We start from the raw sequence: 26233 nt of genomic DNA on the forward strand, positions 1-26233 counted from the left end.
CGTGTTGTGGGGTTACATGTGAAACATGCTGCACATGTGACTACAGAAAGCACAGCTAAAGAACATTCAGAGCACAATTCGCTACATGTGAAAAACAGAGGAGATCCTTACCACATGTGAAAAACATGAACTTTGTCGGGTGTTTACTTCTTTTGTTTTAAGTCCAAAGTAAGACATTAGCAGTTTAAGCTGCTCGATTAGACCCAAAAGAAAACACGGTGGAACGGACGCTCACTTCTTCCGTGTGGGATGATCTCTGCTCAGGATAAATACTGAAACAGAATAACATTTAAAACTCCACTTTAGGGCAAGGGGCTGATGGGAGTGGGCGGATTTTGTGCTTTGACGCTGTTCAAAGCAGAGGACAAAAAAAAAAGAAAAAGCCAGCAACAATTGAACAAAACCAAAAAATAGGTGTGCATTTTTCTACTAGCAGATTCCTTTGTCTTTTCTTTCTCCCCCTCAACCTGTTCGTCTTTATCTGATTAATGTACAGTTACAATGATTATTTCCGTTGAGCTCTGAAACCTAATCATTGCAAGCTAATGGTAAGAATCGTCAGACACCTACGTTTTAGGTTATTATATTTTTTTCCTTCAGGGCAAATAAGTTATTAAGAGAAAATCCATTAATAGACACAAATGTTCATTAGAGGGTTGGCTGGTGCAGGCTTTCGACTCCGAGCGCAGCAACTGTACTTTAATCTGATTCGCTTCGTTTTACAGGACGGAGTATTTACATGATCGCAATGTCATTAGACAAATCAGTTGTTCATAAAAACAAGTGGAGGAAACATTTCAGTGTGTTTCAGACAGAGAGGGAGAGAGAGGCAGAAAGAGAAGGGAAGCATTAATTAAGATCCACTTAATTATGTTTGCATGTAGCCTCACTTTAACTGCTGCTATGAGTAATGTAGACAGATAATGAACAAACCCCAGAAAGCACTTTGCCTCTCTGAGCGCCAGTTATCAGAGTATGAGGCCCCTCATCTGCGTGCAGAGACCTGTTGATGTTATCCTCTTAAAGCTGCCGAACAGACTTGTTTCGCTTAAGGCACGAATGGAAGATCTGAAGCCGTGCAAAATCGGCATTTGGGACGTGGAGTCCCAATAAAAAGGTTCGGGGATTAGCCTAAAAAGGAAGACGACTCTAATGGTATCAAAATTAGTTTCAGCTTTCAGGGCTCTGTGTTATGAAAGGTGTTGTGGCACCTGTCTAAATGATTAATTTCACTTCCTGGAGCAACATGTGGCCCATTCGCTTCAAAATTAAATGTTAAAACTTTTTAAATGATGAATGTGTAGGGAAATAGGCTGGCAGAAGTTTGTTTTTAACCAATTTTTTTTGCAATGGAATGTGTCTGAGCTGCAAAGTATGTGCTTTTTTTTATTTAAAAAGGATGATCTAGTTCCTTTTATTTCCCATAAACATGGAAATACTTAACTTAACCATTCTAGAAAATTGTCTCTCTCTTTGCAAGTTCAAGTTATAAAACCTAAAAATAGAAATTGGATCTTAATTTCACAATTCACCTAAATTGTAAATGGCTTTATGTCCCTTGCAGGAGGGAGGAACGGCATGGTGCCATTTTGCTAAATCAATAGCAATATGTATCGCTACAGACACGTGATCAATATCAATAGAAAATATGGCTGATAGAATGAAATTCCACTGAACTACCGTCCAGAATCGCACGGCATTCTGGGAGACGTAGGCAGAGGAAATGCTTCAGCTTCTCAACCTCTCACAGCCAGCTAAGCTAGGTTGGTGGCATCAACTAACTCACTCGCTCTTTGGTTACCCCTAGCAACAACCAGTTGAGTGACTTTCACAGCAGCAGTTACAGGTTTTGTGACCACGCCTCATAATTGCTTAAAAAAAATAAATAAACAAAATAGTGTGGAGTAGAAGGAGAAAATGAGCACAACACAAGTCCTGAGCTTAGCTTCACAGGATAGCTTTGGAATGAAACCATCATGCTCACATTCTTGTCCAACATCAGTGCCTGACCTCATGAATGCTCTCCTGAAATAGCCACAGATTGCCATGACAGAGGAGTTGAAGCTACTATGGCTTCAAACCCGGGGGGTGGGGGCAACTCTATATTAAACCCAATGTCATTGGGATGTCATTAAATTTTACGGATATATTAAGACTTTTTGCAATATGGCCTACGTAGTTCATACACCAATCACATATTCCCTAGTTAAAGTTGTGACAGCATTCATCGTGTTGTTTCTATACAATAAGCCTCAGGCTGGAATTTATTGCTCTCATCGCTCTTTGGAGCAGTTTTCTCCTTTTCTTTCTTTTTTTTTTTTTTTTTACAAGGTTTTGCAGTCGACACAAACAATCCTTTGATTCATAAGTGTGAGATCACCTTCGGAGGGGGAAAATCCTGTTTCAGTCTTTTCAGAGCAGAAAACATCCGCTGAAAGTGCGTCACGTCACAATTCCTGGTGAAGTGGATGAGACACGGAGATAACCCACCGTGGGCTCACCGTCATTAAGCTGAGCATGTAGATGCAAATTTTCACTGAAGATATGGAGATAAGCATCATCTGAAGAGCCCATTAGATGAGGATCTATGTGTAAAATAGGACAGAGAAGTCTTATTAACCCTATATATATATATGAAGTATTTAACATCTTTATCAGTTCTTAAACAAAAACATCCACTCAGACTGAGAACCATCATTAATGTCACCTTTCTTTTAAGTTATCACAGCTGTCACATCTAACTCCAGAAATAAGTTATTTTAAAAAAACCTCGCAAATACACTTGCACTTATGTCAACATTAAACACGAATATTAATCCTGTTCACATATTGTACGTATGGCAAACATGACAACAGGGTCAGGAACTTGCTAGCTAACGTGGCTATAGATACATGTGTTCTTCCTAAATGCAGTGAAATGGTTTAATATACAATTTATGTAATAAAAAACTGAATGTTTTCAACAACTAGAAGATAATCAGTTCAGTTTTGAAAAAGGATTACACCTAGGTCTAATCAATTAAATTTCCTGCAATTTAATTTATTGTAGCAGAAGGAGGGGCTGGCCAAGAGAACAAAAAAACCACCTCTGAAGCAGAGAGAACGCTTTCATTTAGCTAAGGTATGCTAAATAATTTAGATAATCGCCTGTATACTGATGATATTGAGTTATTTTTTGCATTTTGAGATTCTGTTTTTGGTCAATGTAAGGGGTCCATTGAATGACACCATCCAAATTGCTTTTAATTACCTGCTGAAAAACATTGTGCAACATTATCAGATCATGTTGTTTGCATATTTCACTTTTTGTGACACTACCGTATCACTCTTCAAGAAATTTTAACAGGGTTCACTGTGTCACCGATGCTAATTGGCTCATAGCTGTCTCTTCAAAAATTGTAATCTGAAATGTGTCCTTGCCCAGCCTGTTAGATTTAGGAGACGACCTTTCCTTTGGTAGGTTTTTCCATTTGACATGTTTGAGATTTTCAAACCCTATAACCTAATGCTGCTTTAAACATCTCCACAACTTGATCTCTGACTACTCTGCTGTGTTCATTGTTCCCACAGCTGGCCTCTTTACTCATTAGATACTGAAAATCTTATTTTGTTCACTTTGTACTTCATAATTATGCCCCATTTTTTTGTTGGTTTGTCAGATAAACTCCCAACTTTGACATAAGAAAATGCCCAAGAGCCACAGACTGTATCAGAATCAGTAATGGATATTCTTCAATAAATATTAAAAGTATATATTTGAGGTGTCAGGTCAAAATTGTCTTAAAAGCTCTTGCATCAGGGAAGCACAATCCAAAAGTAATTTTCTGATTTCGTGCCTCATTATACGCCAATCATAATATATTACGTTTTTGTTTGCTTTTATTGTAATCTGCAGTCGTATCTCGCTTTCAGTATCTCATTTTTATGTAGCACGTGTGTTCAAGGGCATAAAAGTTTGACAACTGTCATTAGGATAACAAAGCAGAATAATCTTTATGGTTTGCGCCGATGTGACGCTCGTCGAAGGAAGAACTTGTCTGTTTTCACGAAGCATCTCATTGTCCAAACTCGATTCCTCCCAATAACGACCAGGTTCCCATTATCGCGACCGGAACATCATATTCATCAAGCGAGCATCACTCAGGCAGTTCGTCGCAGAAGTGAGACGAACTGAGGACGGAGGGAAAAACAATAATGTTTCTGAGCTCTAAATTGTGTTTGCTGATGGCGCTACTGCTTGGCTGGCTGTTGATGGATATTACTTTCCATGCCGTTCCCCAGGCCACCGTGTGAAGCAGCGCCTTTTCAAATGAACAATTGTGTGATGCTCCTCTTAAACTAGTTCAGCGCAGCATCATTCATCATCTGCAGCACTGCCAGCGGGTAACACCGATGTCCCCGTGTTTGCCAGCCACAATAGGGTTACAAGAACTGTTGTCTCCGAACTCACAATGCAACGCTATGTACGCCGGGCCTGAGAGATAGCAAGTGTACCTCCACTTTCCGCCCCCCCGCCCCCGCTTTCAGGGGAAACAACTGCACCGCGGTATCGCTGCTATTTTAGAAACTCTTTCAGACGCTCTGCAGCCGTGCGTCTGTTTTGTTAGTACAAAAGGTTTCTCCGCGGAGATTTCGTCCTATAGGTGGGGAATAATGATGCAAGTAATTATGCATTATCCGTACAAAACTCGACACTAGAACTTCCTTGGTGAATCTTACATTCATTTCGAATCCTGCATGGGCATGTTTGTCCAGTTTTTTTCAGCTATATTTAATAAAACCTCAAAATTAAGGTGTTTCTATACACCATCTTCTCCTCAGTCCTAATGCGACAACTGCTGTTGAAGCAGTCCATGCTCAAACTCATATATTTCTTCACAATCCCCTCAAGTTTCCATTGATCCTTGTTACTGTTTTGCAACACTTTGTCCTTCCACTGAATTTTTTATTAACATGTCAGTTGTGGAGGTTGTTGGTGACTGTTGGACAACTATCGAGTCAACTTTTTTCCCTCAACATGGAGACAGCAAATACTTTTTTTAATGACATCTACTAATCTACTTTTATGAGTGAATATTGATTTTGAATTATTGCAATCAAATGAGCTGAAATGAACTTTTGAAATATGTATATGTGTAATTAATTTATTTGATGCATGAATGCCAGTTTTTGATTTATTGAAATCGATCGTTTTTCGTGAAATTCTTAATTTACAGCTCTTCTGTTGTGCAGCATGTTGAGACAACACTCATAAGCTTAAGACTGTAATGCAGAGGAGCCAGATGAAGTGGCTCAGGCATATTGCACATATAAGAAAGTTGCTTTTTCTTAAACGTTATTTGTTGCTCTGTATTTGTGTAACTTATATATATGTATTTTTTTAAATCTCATGCAGAGCCATTTTAATTTCACTTAGATCAGACTTTTTGTTGTCTTCTGACTCTAAATGCTTCATGCTTTCTTGCTCATTAGCAGTTATCTGCCACTATGTGAACTCACCAAACCTGCAGTACACACGGTGGCAGGCTCCTACCAATTATAAAGAAGAAATATCTCACTTGAGCATGTTATACATCAGTACCAATGTCTCAAAGCTTTTAGACACTAATGGTGCTCACTAATTAGTTTGCTTCTTATTTTCTGCAGTGAGCCACACAGGAATCAAACCTAAAGCAACATTTGATTGGCGATTATTTTGGAGTTCAGCATCCAGGTCTCTCTCCCTCTATTTTTTTTTTCTTTTTTACAATTCATTCAGACTGGAGGTGAAGTGGAGGTCGAGGTCAGTTTAAGTGGATCCACAGGTTTTCAGATTTGAAGCCACGCCTGAATCTATCCGAAAACCAAAGCCTTCGATCCAAATCAGAAAGAAAATGAAACGATGCTTCAGCACCCCCTGCTGGTGATTAATTATTTTATTCATCAATTTGTTTTTTTGCAGTCACCAATTTGCTTTCAGCTGCCTCTAAATGCCTCAAATACATATTTAATGCAGCACTTTTTATGTGTACGTCTGTCATGAAGGTTTTATTTAACTTGAGGATTAGAATGAATCTCATTGACCTGAGATTCATATCAATGAATATCATCTGTTCTTTCCGATTTTGTCGTTTCAAATTTTCTACGATATTATCAACAATAATCCAAGTAATAAATAATGATATGCAGTATTAAAACACTGGTTTCATTCATTAAGGGAAGCAAATTACCAAAACCAACCTGGTTATAAATGAAGAAGAAGTGAAACATAACTGCTTGTGTCATTTGCATTGCTTTGAACAACTTTTCTTTTTTTTTCCATAAATGAAAAATTAAATTCACTTTCCAAAAATTGGGGTAATTACTTTTAATTCATCATTTAAGCAGGGGATTGACTGCTGTTTCTCATAGCATTCAATCCCCTTCCCCTCCCCTAAAAAATAAAATCATGATTTGAAAACTGCTTTTTTTTGTCTTTGTCTTGTTTTTTAATATTATTTGATAAAGTGTGTAAGTTCATTAAAAAGAAACAGAAACAACTGGGAGCAGACATGCTGGTTTTCACAGCAACGTGGATGTAATTTGTCATTCGCCAACATTAAAATGCTTTTCTCAGTGGTTGGTTTGTTCACAGTTTTCAGCCTGCAGTTGCATTTAATTTTGTATAAGCTCTATATGAGGTGGTGAGCCTCAAACGGCCTTGGATTGCTTTCCAATGATCTGTTGGAGAACAGGAATCATAGACTCAAGCTCATCTCAAGCCAGTCATCTGATTTCTATAGTTTATGAAAATGTCAAAATAAATATAAATAATTATTTAAAAAAAAATATATATATATATATATATATATATATATATATAAACTATGACTTAAAAGAAATTTTACTTCTCAATTTAATGCCTTGAAATTGGGCGTCTGTCTCTTTAAGAAGCTCTTGCTGTCATCGCCGAGTTCCTCTATTAAGTGTTTAACGTCTTTACCACTTTTCACTAGTTGCCTTTCCATTGACCCCATGACTGTTTTTGCGTTTGGATGAGATGGTTTTTCAGCTGCATCAAAATGAGTGCATTTCTCAAAACAGAAATGGAAGCATGTTTCTGTGCATAACAAAAGTCATGTGACCAACAACCTGCTGTTAATACTGACGAAGAAGATGACAGCGCAGCTTGTAGTTTTAATAACTAATTTAATACCAAATTTATTTCCGTGTGAATTTAATTCAGTTTCTTATTTAACAAGAACACCTTGAATCGGCAAATTGTTTTTTTTTTTTTTACATTAGCGGAACACTGACAAAGTTTTGCGCATATTTGCAATTTAAATGCAGCTACTAAGAAGATGCACAGTTCCACTAGGTGTTTGCTAATTGCTGCTGGCTAGTCTGAAGGAGCTGATTGGGGCCCCCGAAGAGGAGGGCTGCCATGTTATGCAGAAGCTCAGAAGCTTGGAAACTGCAGCTCTGGAGGCGGAGTTTTGTCAAAATGGCCGTTTCTGCACCCAGAATGATTGCCACAGGACATGAAAGGATTTCTCAAACATACATGAAAGAATCAAAGCAACACCCCAGGTAAGGTTTTGATGTGGGAATAATATAATAACATGATGTAAAGCTTAAAAAAAAAAAAAGTAGATTTTACATAACACCGCCCCTTTTAACTTCACAATCCTAGACAGTTGTTAAGGCCCCAAAAAAAGAAATAACAAGAAGCTGAAAATATGTAGAAACATGCCCTAAAGCATTGCTGGTTGTCTGCACTGCGTCTCAATTACTCAGTGCGATGGCTCCGGAGGGCTCAGGACGGAGCGGGGATTGCTGTGCAGGAAGCATTTGATAGCAGTGTTGTTCAGCACATCTTTTCATTAGGCTCCTTTTAATGATTGTGCCATAAATGACTCGACAGGAGCAACGTCTTTGCCGTCCACGCCTCACACCGTGTGTAGACCGAAGACGTTCTGCGTCAGCTCACAGGTAATCAGAAACTCGTGGATAGATCACAAACTGCCTGTAAAAAAAATGCTTTTTTATTTAAATGCTACATACGCTCTAGATATACTTTCATTTTTTATTTTTTATTTTTACAAATAGACATAACAACCCTAAATAAAACTCATCCGATTTTCCTTAGAAGTCACTGCTCAGTTTAATTCAATTCGATGCAGTAAGACTTCATTATTCCCAAAGGGAAATCAGACGTCGTAGGAGCTTTTATTATCTATCCTGAGTTCACACGAACGACCTAATTACTAAATAAAGTCCATCTGTGTGTAATTTAATCATAGTATAAATACAGCTGATCTGTGAAGGCTCAAGAGAATAGTGGTCTGAGATTTATGGCTGAAAAAAAAACGACAAAAAAACAGAAGAACAAAAAGAAAAAAAGATACCGAGGGATAAATGGAGAGCAGAAATGGTAAATGCAGCCAGTGTCACACTGGAGCAGCTGCAGAGACCCTCAGCTCAGGTGAGAAAATCTGTTGGTAGGATGACTACACATTAAATGTGCGCTCCAAAAATCTGGTCTTTAAAAAAAAAAAGTTGCAAGAAGCAGAAAACTATCTTTAAAGGAACTTTAAAGTTTGCCTGAAGCCTGTAGGGGGACAAAGCAGATGTGTGGAGAAGTGATGCTCTGCTTCAAATCGGAACTTTATGCGTTTTCTGTAAACAACACTGCAAATCTCTGTGAGCACACCATCCCCGCTTTGAAACATGGCGACAGGGAAGACGGACAGAGCCAAGCGAGGGCGAAGCTGGAAGTAAATCTGATAGAGGCTGAGAAAGAGAGTAAGGCGGAAGGGGGTTCATCCTCCAGCAGGACAGCAACCCTACACACACTGCCAGAGACACAATCCAGTGGTTTAGATCACAGTATATTTGTGTTTCAGAATGGCTTAGTCAAACTCCAAACCAACTGAGAATATGAGGCAAGACTAGAGGCACGGTGACGCTCTCAGACAAGGTTTAAGTATGTTTAAGACAAATGGGCCAATATTTCTGCCTCCAGATGAGCAAGGAGGCCCAAAAGAAATGCAAGTTTAATTGCTTCTAAAATGATTTAATTTTTCCGCTTCGTTGCATTGGTCCGTCACATAAGACCATATCTAAAACCATTTTAGATTTTGGTTGCAACATCACACAACTGGAAAAGTTCAAGAAGTGCTTGAACTTTTGCAAGGAAGTGTTTCCACCTGTCCATTGTTAATCTTTCGAGGGTTGCAGGAATCAAGAAATCAGTGCGTACAGGCAGGGTGCTCCGTTGGCAGCTCACCAGTCCATCACAGGTCAGCACAGAATCTTAAGACGGACAGCCCCAACACATACAGCTAAGGATATTATTAGCAGTTATCACAACATACATGTCTACGGTCTGTGAAAACAAGCCGGAGTACCTGGAGAAAACCCACGCCTGCACAGAAAAAACATGCAAACTCTACTTTTAACTAAAAAAACCCAAAAAAAAACACAAACTTCTTGCTGCAAAGCAACCATGCTCATAACTATGCCACCATGGAGCTGCTGTACAAACATATAAATCAAATGTATCCTTTTTTTCCAGCATTGTGCGCTGTGAAATCCCAGAACACCAGCAGCCTTGTGTTTGCGGCAGTTCAGCGCAAGCTACGCACACAGGATTACACGGCTCCTGCGCCCCAAAGCTCATTTATATCTTTTCAGTATCATTTGCTAATTTGCACAAGTATAATACCGTTGAACCGAGTTATTTCTCCTTGCATTCATCTAAAAATATGCACACTCTCGAGGAATCAGGTGTTGCACGGTCCCTTCGGAGGAATTCTGAGCCAAGCGCGGTAGCTTGCTAGCGGCCATATCCTTATTACAGTTATCATTGTCTATACCATTTTTTGCAACATCAGGTCCTCGTGAGTAAAAGGCTACTCATAAAGCAACTAGAAGTGAATGTATTTTTGAAGATTTTCCAGAATATTAAGGTGTAAAATTCCAACTGCTGAAGGGGTACACCAATCCCAAATAAAAAAAAAACTTAAATTGAAGCAGCACTGAACAGGTGGGCTGCAGGCTGAAAGTGTTTGTGAGAGTATCTACACTACAGTGGGAGTTGGGGTGACCTCCGTGACCTGCCAGCAAGAAGCAAAAGTGTAGCAGGCCAGTAATGTGGGAAAAACACACGGAGCCACAATCGATCCTCAAGTAGTCACGAGCATTTTGAATTAATTACTGAATTCAACGAGCGGCGAGATTTCACAAATGCTTTTTTTTAAACAAGCAGAACTTTTCTTGTGACTTTGAGGTGCTGCTTGCTCTTAGATCACGTATGAATGCTGACGGCTGTCCAACCACCTGTCCAGGGTCAGAAAAAAAAGAGCACCTGCTTCAAGGAAGGACAGCAGTTCGGCCAACTGAGATGAGTCAAGAATATTTTCTAGGGTTACAAAGAAAAACGCTGTATTGTCATCCTGTACCCATACTATTAACGTGGGATTTCATTACAGAGAAAGTGCCTGTTTAACCAACTTTGATATTCTTTAAAGAAAGGTTTTTCTGAATAAAATTAATGTAAAAGTATTCAGATTTAATATACCACAAGATTATTAGTTTATTTCTGTTTTCCTGACTGAGAGATCCAAACGGTTTTTGGCATAACCTCACAGTGACACATGGAGAGGGTCAAAGATCTGGTGAGGGAAAGACTTTAAGTACTAATAAACAACTTCATTTGCAAAATGTTTCAACTTGTAGTTTTCCTCAAGGTCATTCAGGTTTTTTCTTTTTTTTTTTTTTTAACTAAAGAAGTGTGACTTTGCTGAACATTAGAGACTGAAGGTTTAATATCACTGCTGTCTACTACAGGCATACTGTCTTCATCTAATCACTACTTTACAAAAAAATAAACTTTATTAAAAAAAAGTCAAACTATCCCTTTAAAGGCTTTACATAGTTTTCACTCAACTTGTTTGTAATGTAATTGTATATAAAATTTACACGTATTAGAACTCATTTAGTGGTTACACAACACTTTGCAAGGTTATGTCCAAGCAAAGATGTCATCAATAAAAGCCTAACTATTTGTTTAAAGCAAGCTTTGGAAGGTAGCACTGCTTGTAACTTCTCCTACTGATTCACCAAATGATTGAGACAAAAAAAAAAAAAAAACACCCAGGATTTTCTTGTAAAACTGCAAACTCATGCTATTTCAGGTGTCGTTTGTCCACATACTTGTTAGCAAGAGAAGCATTTAGAGAATCTCCGCATGTGGCAAAGCCATCTAGAGCCGGTGAGCGATGGTGAGTCCAGAGTCCATCTTTAATTCAGATGACTCATGCTTCTCTGGTGAAGAGGGGCACAGAAAGAGACATCATGTACAAGATTGATGATGAAGAGGGAGGTGCGCACAGCCAGAGTAAGACAGCTGAGGCGTCCAATAAAACAGCAGGAGACTTGAAGTTCATATGTCATGCCATATCTATCGATTAGGCTGAGCGATTCTCTGCTTTTATTCATAAATCACTGCAGGAGTTGTCCTTTCTCTTGTTTTTGCTGAGCAGACCTGTAGCTGACGAAAATGAAGGTGAGATGAGTATTTTAGGATTGTTTGTGGGAAGAACATTACATGACATTCCTGAAAGCGAGAATGAACTTTGGGCTCTGGTTAGCTCACCCTGGTGCATCGTAGCACAGACCTGGAGAAGACAAAAAAAATTACAGCTCAACAGGCCCTAAGTGAATTCTAACTTCACAGCTGACCTAATGTAAATGTATTTGGATTGTGGGAGGAAGAAAAGTCGCATATGAACAGGAAGACAATACAAACATAGTTCAGAAAAGCATACAGACCAACAAAAAGTCCATCAAAAACGTTTACTTGTGCACTTTTAAACCGTGTTTAAAGCAGAAAAGTAATTTTATGACATACTTCTTTGACACAAGAAGAGCCTTTGGAGCCCTGCCTAAAGCACAAATGCACTTTGATTTACGGATGGGTATGTGTCTGGAGCTGTGTACTGCAACTGTCTTTTGTTGAGAAAAACAAACAAACAGATTATTTACTTGACAAAAAAAAGACCTGTCTGATGGGAATTTGTCAAATGAGTGTGTTTTGTTCTCACAAGATGTGAAGTTGAATGCATCACTTTCTTGCTAGACAGACAGCAAACAGTTAATGGTTTTAATAACTTTGCATTATTCCATAGAAATCTTGTAAAATTGAAATAAACAGATAAAATACTTTAGTGTATTGTCTTACAAGTGTGCTCTTGATGCTGTGTGTAGAATAGCATAAGCATTCACAAAAACCGCACAGTTGTACTGCACGTGTGAACGTTAGCATAATGTTAACTGCTAATGCTAACCAACATGTAAACCTACTATGAAAAGCTACTATCTTTGTCTGGCAGCTTGCTAATGCCGATTCCCATGCAATACAATAGCATGTATAAGTCCGTGTAAACCATCCCTATTTGCGAAACAATGTTTTATGAGGCACATTACAACCAGACTCATACTTAAATCAAGAAATAAACATGATGTTGGAACTTACAGACTGACGTGAACCGTCAGTCTGGGTCTGTAACACTGTCATGTCCTCTGTCCGTGTCCATGACAGAGGACACGGAAACGGTCCTCTGTCATGTCCACTGTGCTGGAACTTTCTATTGTCATAGACACCACCAGGGGGTGCTAAACATCCCAAATCAGAAACCTACATTTAAAGCATTATAGTTCGTACCAACACACTGTGTGGCCCTCTAGTGGCTACACAGAAAATAACAGAATGAGAATGACCCAGAAGGTCTCTATACTAATAAAAAGGAACAAAAAAAAAATACAAAACTGATACAGAAAACAGTAGAACACCTGCTCAAGAACCCCAGGAGAGTTTAGCCCAGAGGCTTCCTGTGATCAAGATAACATGTAGGAGTATTACAGCAGCAGTCATTTTAAAATGGCATGAATATTTATATACAGAGATTTGACATGAAGTGATGAAGAGAACTGTAATCCTGTAGTCACGATTTGCTGATAACCTCAGGAAAATGACCCGCCTCCCCCGGCGACCAACGCATGCTGATGGACCAGGCCAGCTCAGGTTGGTACGCTGTGAGTCATTTGCCGTAATTTTGGGAGATGAGATGACCGTTTTGTAGGTGTTGAGTCATGAAATCCATTTTCTGTGGCGGCTTTATGTTTTGTCTGACTTCATTATGATTTTAATCGATCGCTGACAGTCACTGACATGTGCTTCGGTAAACAACCTGCAAATCTAATAAGAAGGGACTGAGGATGATTATTATCCTAAGCAGTTTATTAGTTTAATAATAAAAAAGGGACTAAATAAAGCAGCTGTAAACAATCTACAGCAAGGCATGGAAGGATGAAGTGACCTGGAGCTGCTCGACCTCGAGCTTCGTCTCATAACGAGACGAAAGTTTGTCTTTTCTGTTACCACTTATTTGTACTTTTATATTTTAGAAATAAAATACCTTTTTCAGACTTTCTCTGGTGCTCTCTTGTCCTTGACCACTTAGTTAATCATCGCATAAACAAACAGAAGATTCACAGAAGGGGAAATGACAAAAGAAATAAATGGTCTTCTTTAAAAGGCACAAGAAATCTGATCGAACAAACTGAAAAAAAAACAAACAGTGCAGCAGAAGTAACAGTGAAAATATTATTATTCAGTTCCAGATAAATGCAGCTAACACTGGGATTCCCTTTATTTATCAGGCAGGCTCCATATGCTTCCCGGAGGAATGAAGGAAATATACGGAGTCGACAATAGTCAAGGGTGTAAGCTAATGATACGCTACATTCAACAGCTTCCCTGTGTAGATGTAAAGACTTAAACACGCCTCACAGCATGAGCATGTCACATCGTTAATCTGGTAAACTGTTTTAACTATCATGCAAGAACCAGATGATCTCTTCCACTACACCAAAAACTTCAAGGTTTGGCTTTGTCCATTTAATATTTACCAAAAGTTTTTCCTTAAATACCTTATTCCAATATGAACCACCCAGAAATGCCTTTGGAGTTGTACAATTGTTCAATCTAACTTAAGGTATTTTGAGGCTTTCTAATACATTTTCTGCATTTTTCCACTGAAGTCACTACAACAGAATGTTAGGGTCATTGTTGCGGCTTTCTGGTTTCCAAAAAACGATATTTCAACAAAGGCCGTGGGTATTAACAGGTGGTTTTTGATTTGAACGCACTTCCGACTTAATGTGTTTGAAAAAATATATTCTTTATTTATTGTAAAAAAAAAAAATTAGCGACAAAATAATTACAAAAAATGTCCTACAACTTAGCCAAAAAACCAAAGTAAACTTAATGTGACGTTTCAAGTACAAAAACGTGAAAAGTGTAAAGTCCAAAGTGGTCAAAAAATCATTTACAAAAAACCTCCCGTACACACACCAAACATTTGCCAAACAATGCCTCCACCAAGCACCTGGTGTGTTCAAATTAATGGGAGGGTCTAACCAATTACCAATATAATCTAATCAATTCAAATATACAAATTAACTACAGATTTTGGATCTAAACTAACTTAAATAAATTATAACTTCCCAAAATAGAAAACTAAATTAGTAGAAATTACAATTTGCAAACTTTACATAAATGGCCACAACATACTAGATAAAGTCATAAATAAAGTCACACGAGAATAAAGTTGCAATATTATGTATTTCATTTTTCTATGACTTTATTCTCATAATATGACTTTATCCTCATATTTTTTATTATTATTATTATTATTATTATTATTATTATTATTATTATTATTATTATTATTATTATTATTTTCTCAGCATGACCCAAATACTGGGAAAGTAATCACTAAAAAAAATGCAACATTACTGAACCAAGATGTCGTCTTCTACCTTGAGTTAGAAACTCCCTGCAATTTGTTTACAAGATCAAACACCAATTGTCACCTTTATCTAAACAAAGTGGAAGCAAAGCTTCTCCTCTACTGGTCTGGACTCCTGCTGTTTTATGGCTTTTCACAGATCAGTGTGAAAACTGGAACTTCTCCTGATTGTTTCCCACACAGACAAAGGGCAGTTCAAAAGACCTTAGCAAACAATCTGCTGCAACTACAGGTAACATAAAGGTCAATAGGGCAGAATAAGTTATTAATCTGAAAACTATAATTAGGCTATTTAAATCAAGACATGTTAAGTTTTAAAACTAGCATATTTTAAATTTATTTTCTTAACAAAACCTAGATGAGTAATAAGTTGGATCTCATTCATAAAAGCTTAATTTATGGGTGTGAATATTATGAGAACGAGTGGTACCAGAAGGTCCAACCACAATAACTTGTTGGACCTGTATCCTGAAGCAAGTTTATTGAAACATGCCCATAACTTTACATCCCTTTTATTCTTTTCTCCACACAAACATCATCATAATTAGATCCTGCAGGACTGCGTCTGACATTTTGAAATATATGGGAAGCATTTCTGGGGAGTAATTATATACAGCTTGTCCACATGTGAGGAAATCTGTGGGGAATAAACACCCTGCGACTCATATTCTTTACTGAACTGTTGAAGTGGCTCTGATGTACTGCAATAAACTCTCTGACATTTTAAATTGCGCAAATGTCAAGATGATACTTAAGCTGACTGTTTGTGTGATTGTGTGTCTGTCTGTTGCGCGTTAGGTGTGTACCGTGTGGAGAAATTTCGTATTCCTCGCTGTCGTCGAGAGGCTGTCTCCGCTCGCTGAGCGGCAGCGCAGCGTTTGCGTTTTATTCGCTCTTTTTGCAGAGCTGAGCCGCCACTCATTTCGCCTTCGACATCCACACGTTGGGATCAGATCTGACGGACAATGGCTGTTGGCCCACATTTGGCTCCTGCCGTCAAAACGCAACTTTTCCTGCCAAACCCATTTACTCCAGCCGCCAGCGCTCTCCACTGTTGCCTTGGTAACAAAAACTTGTGGTGGCTTTTGTTTAGTGAAAGTGAAGTAATTGATGCATTATATGCTAATCAAAAACAACAGTGTAGGTAGGATGATGTGAATGTTCACCCAGTTGGCATACCAAGCAGATGCAGATGCGTGTGTTTGGGAGTGTGTGCGTGTGTGTGTTTGCCAGGCAGACCTTTGATGATAGATGTTAGACGCAGCTCTGCTGATGGATACGTCTTCTTCCTGCTCAGCAGACCAGCAAAGACACACTCGATGGAATATTAAAATTATTATATCCAGAAAATGAAAAACGTGAGAGCTTCGAAAGAATGAAAGAATATCACAATGAACAAGCAAGGTCTGGTGAGAAAGGTCTAATTTTGTCAGGCTTCTTTTGTCACGAGCTGTTCCTTATGGAGGCAACTGAAAAATGTTCATTTTGATCCTTCATCTAAAAATGGTCTTGGAAAATGCAGTGTGAATGGTGTAAGCTGAATTTTTGTGTGAGAATTGCAGAAAGATTTGAAGTCAACTGCAGAAGACATGCAAAATGTAAGAAACAGGCAGAAGCAGCAAAAGTCAACAAAACTAGTCTATTGAACTGTTGAACATGAGTGAAAAGTTTCAGTCAAAGACTATCAGAAGCACTGCTTTCAATGCTAAATTGTAAGGCCACAGCAGCTTATAAGGTAAAATGAGCTAAGAAGTTAAGAAGTCGACCTACAGTGAATACCCCATGCAGTGTGAAAAACCCAAGTAAAGTAAAAGCCAAAATTAGCTAAAGAGGTAATGCTAGCTAAAATACCAATGCTAGCAAATAGACTAGCACTAGCATGTTGACCTGCAGGATCATACTTCCTGCAGTGTGGAAAAAAAAACAGATGTAAAAGCTAAAACTGAGCTAAGAAACTAAAACTGACATACTTATCTAGCATATAGGCTATCACTGGCATGTTGACTTGCAGTAAAATACCCACATAAGGTGTGAAAAACAACGTAAAAGCTAAAATTAGCTAAAAAGGTACCCCTAGCTAAAATACCAATGCCAGCATCTAGGCTAGCACCACCATGTTGACATACAGGAACATGCTACATGCAGTGTGAAAAAAGTGGATGTACAAACTAAAACTAGCTAAAATGCTAAAGCTAACTAAAATATGGTGGTATTGATAGCCTCAGTGTATGTTTCAGGTTCCCTCCAGCTGGTTGCTCTCAAAATCCGCTCATTTTACCGAATCTTTTACAGTTCCCTCCACAGGTAATGGCACACGTTTGAAAAGCTTGACGAGATATTCATCATTTATCTTAATAAAATTATCCATCCTTTAATTTGATTTTATTAGTCCGGTGAGAAAAAATGTGGTTGAGAAATGTATAGCAAAATTACCATTTCCACATTTACTGGCATCTCAGACCACGTCTACAGAAGAAATGATTTCTGGAAACTTTTACGTTAACCAGCTTTAAATAATGTAATTTGAATGCTTTTTCTAATGGTTATTAATCTCGCATTGATAAGTAGGTTATTTTGCATGTTAATATTAACCGATTCATAGCAGACTTGATTTTTATAACTGATTCAGTCGTTGTTTTTTATCAAATTCTTAGATATTTTCAGTTTCATGTTGATTTGTTTGGCTTTTAATAAGTACTATTCCTGAGAAAATATAAAAATCTCCTTATGTCTCTTTTAGTTTATTTCTTAACTCAGTCCGAGCTAAAACAATTTATTCTTTCGTGATATTCTTTGTTAATTGCAGACTAACTGGTTTATGGAAATTAAAGTGATGTCGAGTTGCTGGAAATTATTAAATGATTCCCTTGAAACATTTAATTATGATTCAAGATTAAATAATTATTATTTTTTTCATCATTAGCAAAAACTAATAATAATATACTAATAATTTATTAAAGCTGAACAGATTAACACAATTTAATATTTTCACAAATATTTTTAGCATTTATTGGACTACTTCATGGACACATGTTCCAGTAAATTACAAATTAAAATTTGCCCATTACATTTTCTCATTGTAGTCTTTTTAAATGGCCACAAAAAAAATATTCCATATTTATTATTTCAGTTCAGTAAATATATCTTACATACTTATTGATAGATTACCGTCTTTATTTTTCAGTATCATTAGGAAACAACTAATGATTTATTAGTTTTTGGAGGTTCTGAAACTCGTCGTTTCTCACAGTAAAATCTGCAACAAACAATAAAACCACTCCTCTGATCCTGATGAATAATTTGCTCTGAAGCTCGCTGAGCCCCTAATAGGAAATACTGTCACTCCGAAGCAGCTATCACATATAAATGATTCCCTTTTATGTCACAAACATGAATGATGGCTTCAATTGAGAAATGAAAAGTTTTCTTTCCTGGTGTTTTTGTTTGTCTTTTTCCCAAAAGGCTTCGTTTTAATGAGCATGGCGCCGTACGAAGGGAGGCATGACACAGTAGCAATAATTTGGGCTTCTCGCAGTTGACGAAAAACAGAGTAAAAACTGAAGTGCAGTAAATTATTTAGTGCAGGGGCCGTAGCAAAGATCTGACAAGTTGCTCATTTAGAAAGATTAACAGATGTGCCACATCACTCTGTTGTCAGTCTCCGCCGAGCTAAAGAAGCATGAATAAATTGGGTTTCATATCTCCAGTGGGAACCATTCTTTATGACGGTCCTCTTTTCCTTTCTTCCCTTTTGCAGTACGTCTAAAAATAAGAAGAAGGGGTGGAAAAAGGAGATACATTTGTTATCTGCAGCCATAAGGGCCATTGTGCTGCATTTTCTCTTTTTCTTTCTCCTTATCTCACTCATTCAAATTCTGCTCCAGCAGCAACTTCTGAATCTATCCAACTAACAGGAGGAGGAAACGCATTCGTAAAAAGTTTCTTGCCGAGACTAATGTGCGGCCAGAGGTTTGAACAAACGCTGATGCCCCTCTCACGGCCGAGGCGGCGACTTTTGCCTGAACTTTACCAGAGGAGCTCTCAGACCCGGCGAAGACGCTTTCGTTCCAGACACAACCTCCAATATTAAACGTTTCCCTGATTTTGTCTCGTTACGACAACTGTGGGACGACTTCCCGCCCCGAGTGGAGGAGGTTAAGTGGAGTTTGGGGTATTTTTGGCGCGTTCCTTTTGTCGTCGAAAGTAGGAAACTCCAAATTCCCAGTCGGAAACAATAACTGGAACGCGACTACCCCCAGTTACGACTTGAAAGGCCGGCTTCGAGTTTCGATTTGGCCGCTCCTCACGACAACAGCGGTGAGCTGCGGTGGAAGTATGTTTATTTTATAAGACGTAACGTTACACTTCCGTTCCTGCAACTCTAAAAAATTTAATTAAAATTTTTTTGAAAACATGAGTACAGTTTTGGTTGTCGAGTGCTTAAGTGGTTTCCTAAGACAGTTCAAAGATGTAATAGTTTTAGTGCATTCCAAGAATATGAAACTCAAAAATGAGAACTGACCAAAAGAACGAATTACCTCATTATTTGACCCAGATGTGTTGAAGCAGCTACACTTCTGAAGTTAAAGGACTCGATTTGAGGTCTCCTGGCCTAGTCCAAGATCAGATTTTTGGACGCTGTTGTCGCCGTCAGATGATCTCCATCTGCTCTGACATGTTGTACAAAGAAAATCTGTCGAAACCGGCTAGAAACGTAAACCCAAAAGACTGTAGAGTGGTTCTCTTAGGGGCCTGAATATAAATTCACAAAACACGTTTCAGATTTTTATTTGTAAAATGTCTTTTTATAAAAAAAAAAAAAAGAGAGAGAAAAGAAAGGAATTTCAATTCCTTTCAATTTCACAAAGGAACAAAGCACTTCACTTCACCACCTGTTACTTTGTTGGTCTTTTTTCAGCCTTTTGCTTCCTCTCCGCTGTTGTGAAAGAATGTCGTGTTCAAGGAAGCTGTTGTTTTGTTTACTGGCACGACAGAGCCGAGAATGACTGACAGACAACTTTGATCATTTCTTTGTCCGCTGTCTCAGGCGAAAAGAAGCAAACGGTGGAGAGTGATTCACCTCAACAGCCGCTCTCTGCCTCTGCTGCTGGAGGCAGACATTAGGCCTCTTTTACAATTCTTACAGTCTTCTGGGGAAGAAAGAGCCGAACATGACTCATTTGATGTGCCAAGTTTGCCAAATGAGAGTCAAGTAGTCTCAAGTAGTCGTTATGTTAGCCAAAGATGAAGGAGACAGGTCGAAAAACGAATGTCCGACAGCGGGAATAAGAAGTACCAAGCAAGCAGAGCTGGAAAAATGTTCAATTCCAGCCAGAAACAACAGGAAGGCCATCTTCATTTGGCGCATTTATTGCATTATTTTATTGAATCCACACTCGGTTAACATGATATATGTTCAGGCTGGAGTGTAAACATTTATCACCACTAATACTTGGAGCTTTGATAAATGTTTTGGATCATTGATCTGTTGATTTTTCCAGTATTTCAACCATCTAGTCGTTAATCTGACCATAGATTTATAGTATCTGACTATACTATAAATCTGAGGCGTCGGTGGAACGCCTCACTTTGACGTTACCATTTTTTCATCCAACCTTAAAACTTTTCATCGACTGACTCATGAGATGAGTTGTCGGCTGCAGAGGGTGTGCGGGTTCGTTTTGACAAAATATCGGTTGGAGATGAAACAACTGATCGAGGTGAATCGATTATTGAAACAATCGTCAACTCATTCAGTAATCGATCAGTTGTTAACTGGAGAGCACAGGCTCATTAAGAAGGCCGTTTGGTGAAAGAACAACACATCCAGAGCAGTAATTAAGACGCAACTGTACGAAACATATGTACAATTTGTCTGTAAATCTTCCTGTGTGGCGTAGCTTTAGCTTCACCCGCTTCGAATTCTGTAAATTAAAAAAAATCTCCTTTTGCTATAAATTATTAATCGAAGGACTAAACAGATTAGCCCTAAACTCTGTTGACAACAAGTCAAGCAGAAAGGCCTGAGGTTTTCACATGCTGATCTTAGAAGCTTTTTTTAGCTGCAGACACATCCGTTGCTTCACATGAACAAGCATAAAGGAACGCTGCGCTGTTTCATTTTAGGCAATAAAATGTTTATTTTCATGTTAAAAAGAAAAGGGAAACTAAATTTGTTTGCATCTTTTAATGTATTTCTAACATTGTATAAAATAAAAACAAAAGTCTGCAGAGTCTGCCCTATATGCCAGCGAAGATGTACATCTTTGAAGGTGTACGTAAAATCCTGACCCAGAAGATCCAAGATGAATTCAGGTGTTAGTTTTAACGTCTGCTTCACTATTTTACTGTATGACTGAGATTAACTACCAACTCCTGAAGATATTTCCTCTGGACACCTTTGGTATCCCATCCAGTTTTTACTACGATTAGAGATGGAGACTTCATCTTTACTCCCAAACTATGGCAGCTCAATGGAGTCATGTTGGAGTGTTGCTCAGAAATTCACAATCTCAGCCAGGCAGTGTTTTTATATATATATATATATATATATATATATATATATATATATATATATATATATATATATATATATATATATATATATATATATATATATATATCCAGAAGAGATCACAACATTCTTTACAGAAAGTCAAATACTTGTTGAGAGATTTCAGTCTGGACCAAAGCGATTTATCAATAAGCCAAAATATTTCATCAGCGGAGCCGCTGGGCTGTAAACATTTCGTAAGCAGCGCTCCCCGAAGAGTAACTCGAAATGCTATGAAAGCACAACAGCACTAAAGCCCTCGCTTTTAGCTGCACTGGGGCATCAATAATCATCACTCCGCATTAAGATCCGAGCGTAGATGCAGCGTAGACCCACTGTTTGTTACACGGGCTTAAAAATGTGCCATTTGCTCCGACGATTCACCCAATTTGTTTTCTACCCTCTTGTCAGCCCCTGTGAATGTCGTCGTCACAGATCTGTATCCCACGCGCGGAGGCAGACGCCTCAAAGTCTCATTTATGGTTTAATTCAAACTGTAATTCGGCAAGCGGCGTGATCCCTTTGACACGAAATGTCAAGGAGACGCGGCGTGCCAGACACATTGTCTGATGGAAGAAGAGGATGGGGGCTGAGCGAAAACAGGCTTCTCACTCCGACACAAGTGCAAATTGACTGAAAATTAAAGCTAATGAGCAATTATCCCGCCAATTTACCTCTATTGATGTCTGTTGTCTTACTGATTTGCAAATGAATCCCAGCTTTTTTTTTTTCTTTATTTAATTCATCTTAAAGTTGACACGTCTTTATTTTCCCGCCTTTTTTTATCATGAACACCGTGACTCGCGTAAAATGCTTTCTCTCTCTCTCTCTTTTTTTTTTTTTTTTTTTTTTGCAGATGGAGGATTTCCTAGGAAACAACTCATATCCTCCTGGAACGTCCACGGAGCTTTCAGTGTACGTCCACGTACGGCCGTCAGAAGGATCTGGACTTTGTTCAGGGGAAAGTTGACCTGAAAGGCGCCGTGCTGCTGCTGTGAGCCGGTCAGCAGGTATGTGTAGCTCAGTCTTTCTCAAACTGTGATGGTCCGCGGGCGCCCCCTACTGGTCCAGGGGTACTGCACGTAAACAACCTTTTCATTTGCCGTTACGTTAGCTCAAAGTGCGACGCTACAGCTAGCTTAGGATTCTGTTTAAAATGAATAATGGACTGTTGGCTTAAGGGGACTTCACCCAGCAGGAAACAAAAAATTCATCTTTCGATTCCAGGTCTGTCTTGGTTCTGGGGAGCCCGTCCTTCAACCACACCCTGTTTGCCTCAACGGAGTCAGCTGGCCTCCCAAAAAATCCCGGCCCAGATCATCACTGCCAGCTCGGCTACAACTTTTAGTTACAAATACATGTACCATGAATACACGGTACAGCTCCTCCTGAAGGCCCCGTGGACGTACACAAGCAGCCACACTCCACTGTAATCAAAACACTCTTGGCACCGTTTGCTAAGTTTATTTATTAATTCATAAATGCAGATGCTGCTGGGATGTCCAACTCGAATTTCTGCCTTTCAAATCAGCTTGAACCGGCAACTTGGTAGTCTGGCCTTCCTTTTGACTGCACATGAAAGGCCGGCGTTGCAACTGTAATGACTTAACAGAATGTGTTCACAACGAAAAAAGAAAAAAACATCTAAAAATAAAATGAATTATTTAGCCTCAAGCCTCTCGGTCCAGAACCTCTTTTTAAGTTCAGCTGAGGATTCACACACGTGCAGCTTTGATGATTGGGCTCCACGCTGAACGGTGGGGTTAATGGAAACTTCTGTTTGCTTTGTATTGGTCTCTTGAAAGAGAATTAAGAATTGATGTGTGTAAATGTGGATATTTTACCATTAGTTGGTGAATCCAGTGTCTGGAAAAGATTCATCGCATTTTGTCCCTTCACAGCAACAAGTATTTTATTAGGATGTATGCAGCAGACTGACACAAACAAATGTGTAATTTTCAAGTGGAAGGATAATAATGTGGTTTTGTAAAACATACATTTGTATCCAGACCCCCTTTTTCATATAGACAGCAATAAAAAAGAATTGCAAACATAAAAAAAACTGAATTAAATAAGCAAAGCTAAGCCTGGTGGGGGCACAAGTAAAGCCTAGTGGCCCACCAGGCTTATAATGCACTGGGAGAAACCACATCTTTCAACAGCAAAAATGTATGAAGCTGAACTATTCACCTGAAGAAACGTCAAGCTGATGAATGTAAACATTACTGGTACTGGAGGAAATTCAGCTAAAGTCCAAATCCAGCTGCCTGGATCACTCAACCAGTCCAAAATAGTGTTTAAAATGCAACAACACACTGAGACTGTTGAGACAAGTCCTTCTGACCAGATGAGGTTATCCCAACAGTTGCATTCAAGTACATCTTGTAAACTGGATCGTCTAAATATCCAAATAAAAAAATGTCTGTTGAGCCTTTTTCTTATTATTATTATTCCTTACAAACAACACTGAATAGGTGTTGGGGTTGTAACGTGACATAATGTGAAACCTTTGCATGTAGCTGTAGATCTGCAGGCATTTTCCGAAACACTGATCTGTTTAGAAGCAAAGAGTCTTAAAAACGGAATATATGGACGTAAAACGAGTTGAAAAATATTTAAGTGGAAGAGAATATGGACAGCCGTGCTCCATTATGGGAAATGTTGTGAATCAGAAAAATGTGCAATTTCAAGTCACCCTCATCTATCCACCTGCAGCTCACTACTTGTAAAGTGCATTATCTGCACATAACACGCTGGATTATTCAGCAGTTTTATTGTAATGAAACTGCCGGACCGTCCGCCTCTGATGGAGCCGTAAAAGAAGATTAATAAAAATCACCCGAGCAGAGGTGGGCTCTTCTTAACAGTCATGGATGAGACAATGAAAGTGGAAGATTGTATACAACACACGAAGCTTTGACTCAGAGTAAATAACCCGTTTCCGTTCAGTTTACACTATTATATCACTGTTGCCGTTTGCACAATACATCATAGCACAATAAAGAGAAATAAAACCCACAATAAAATTTCAGCAGCCATGGAAATTCAACAAGGTACTCTGGAGATGGGGAGATTTTTTTTTTTTTTGTATTTATGCATCAGATTGCTCTTTCTGCTGGTTCAAGTATTGTTTTTTTTTTTTTTTCTCTCCCTCTCAGTTGATCATGCTGAAAGCTGATCCACGTCTGAGTACTTGACTGAAGTGCCTACACAGCCGAACAGCTATATTCTCACTCACAACAAGCTGTGATCCAATTTCAACTTTTAGCTACAGAGGAACTTATAGAAACGACAGCGTACCGGCTGTAAGAGACGTAACATCAAGCAGGCTCTGCAGCACATGCGCAGAGAACGCGAGGTTGTATTTATAGCAGTCTTGGTTGAGCTTGACAGCAACGTTGTGTCCAGGAGACCTCAAAGAAGTCAGCTGTTCTGTTTTTTTGTTTTTTTAAATTAGCCAATACTGCCCTCTAGTGGTTGAAATTGGAACAGGTGGGGAAACAGCAGCATGCAAAAGTTTGCACCTGTTAGAATAGACAATTTCCATGAGTAAAACAATTAACGTTGAAGTTTAATTTGAAAGTCAATTATTATTATTACTATTATTATAGAACATACATTTACATTTCCTTTTTTCCAGAACTGTTTTTGTTTACCATACAATTACAATAAAATTGTAGTTGTAATATCACAAAATGTAAAAAAATAATAATAATAAAGTTCACAGGTTTTGAATCCTCCATAATAAACAAGTACAATTAATTTCCCACTTACATTATTAACGTCAATAAAAATGTTTTATCTTAAATATGTAGGAAATCAATCTGAACTTGTTTGCAGGCGTTTCCAAATGTTGCCGTTATGACATCACTTCCTGTTTTCCCATCCTTCGCTGGTGCACTGGTTTCTTGTTTAAGCTGAAAGTCCCAGTTTTGACTAGATGGCGGCTTCAGAAAAATACCACTAACTATATAGTGTGTGTGTGTGTGTGTGTGTATGTGTCCTCAGTTTCTGCCACACTGAGCAACAGGACTAAGGGTGTTACCTTGGGAACCAGCCAGAGCAACGGAGGAAACGTTCCTAATAGAGAGCAGTGATGATTACTGACTGGAAAGAACTGAAGGTCACAGGTGACGGCACTGCTGGGAGTGAGTTTGAAGACTCTGATTTTCTTAAAGATAACTTCAGCTTACCGACGCGTGGCACAGCATCTGCAGTTTGATGACACATTCTGTACCTTTAATTACGCAGCAGGGCAGCGAAGACAGAAAGATATACTGTACGGCGCCGTGATGTTTCAGTTCATCTAAGACGAATGTCAGCCAAAGTTAAGTTGAACAAATACAAAAACAGTTCTCAAAAGATGATTTCATTTATTAAGGGAGAAATATGGACAGCATTCCAGAATAAAGAAAAACATCCTGAGAGTTGAGCGTGGTGTAAGTAGTGTGGTGATCTGGGAAGTTTTTTTGTTTTGTTTTATTGTTGTTTTTTGCTGATTCAGGACCAGAAACCAAGAATTCAGCTCTGCAGCACAAAATCCTAAAACTACAACTGGACAAAAGCTCCTTTACAAACGTTTTCATTCTTGGTGCAAAGAGGACCGCTACCTTAGGTCCTTCCTCCCAGAGACTACCTTTATAACCATCACTGCTCCTAACAAGCTCCACAACTGTTTACATCGCTGCGATCATTTGCTCTTTTTCCATTTCTTGTAAATAATCGGTTGTTGTTTTTAAAGGTGCAATATTATGTAAAATGAACGTTTTTGAGCATTACATTGTGTTTTTACGTTATTCCCTCATCAGAAACTGACCTGGAGTGTTACCTTGATCCCTTCATGCAT

At 38.6% G+C, this 26233-nt stretch overlaps 1 long non-coding RNA gene across 2 annotated transcripts; it reads right to left on the reverse strand.

The window, feature by feature from the left end:
* Positions 1-2386: 2386 nt before the first annotated feature.
* LOC106960756 (uncharacterized) lies at positions 2387-12511 on the reverse strand. Of its 2 annotated transcripts, none has more exons than XR_001427635.1 (3): positions 12497-12511; positions 11176-11286; positions 2387-2585 (listed from the first exon to the last, which is right to left on the reverse strand). It is a non-coding gene; the product is annotated as an uncharacterized LOC106960756 (long non-coding RNA). The 2 variants fall into 2 exon arrangements; XR_001427634.1 differs by lacking the exon at positions 2387-2585 and adding an exon at positions 7555-7984.
* Positions 12512-26233: the final 13722 nt, after the last annotated feature.

This window comes from Poecilia latipinna, unplaced genomic scaffold (assembly GCF_001443285.1).
Source record: "Poecilia latipinna isolate Pla-1442-1.1 unplaced genomic scaffold, P_latipinna-1.0 Scaffold1225, whole genome shotgun sequence".
NCBI classification, from domain to species: Eukaryota; Metazoa; Chordata; class Actinopteri; order Cyprinodontiformes; family Poeciliidae; genus Poecilia; species Poecilia latipinna.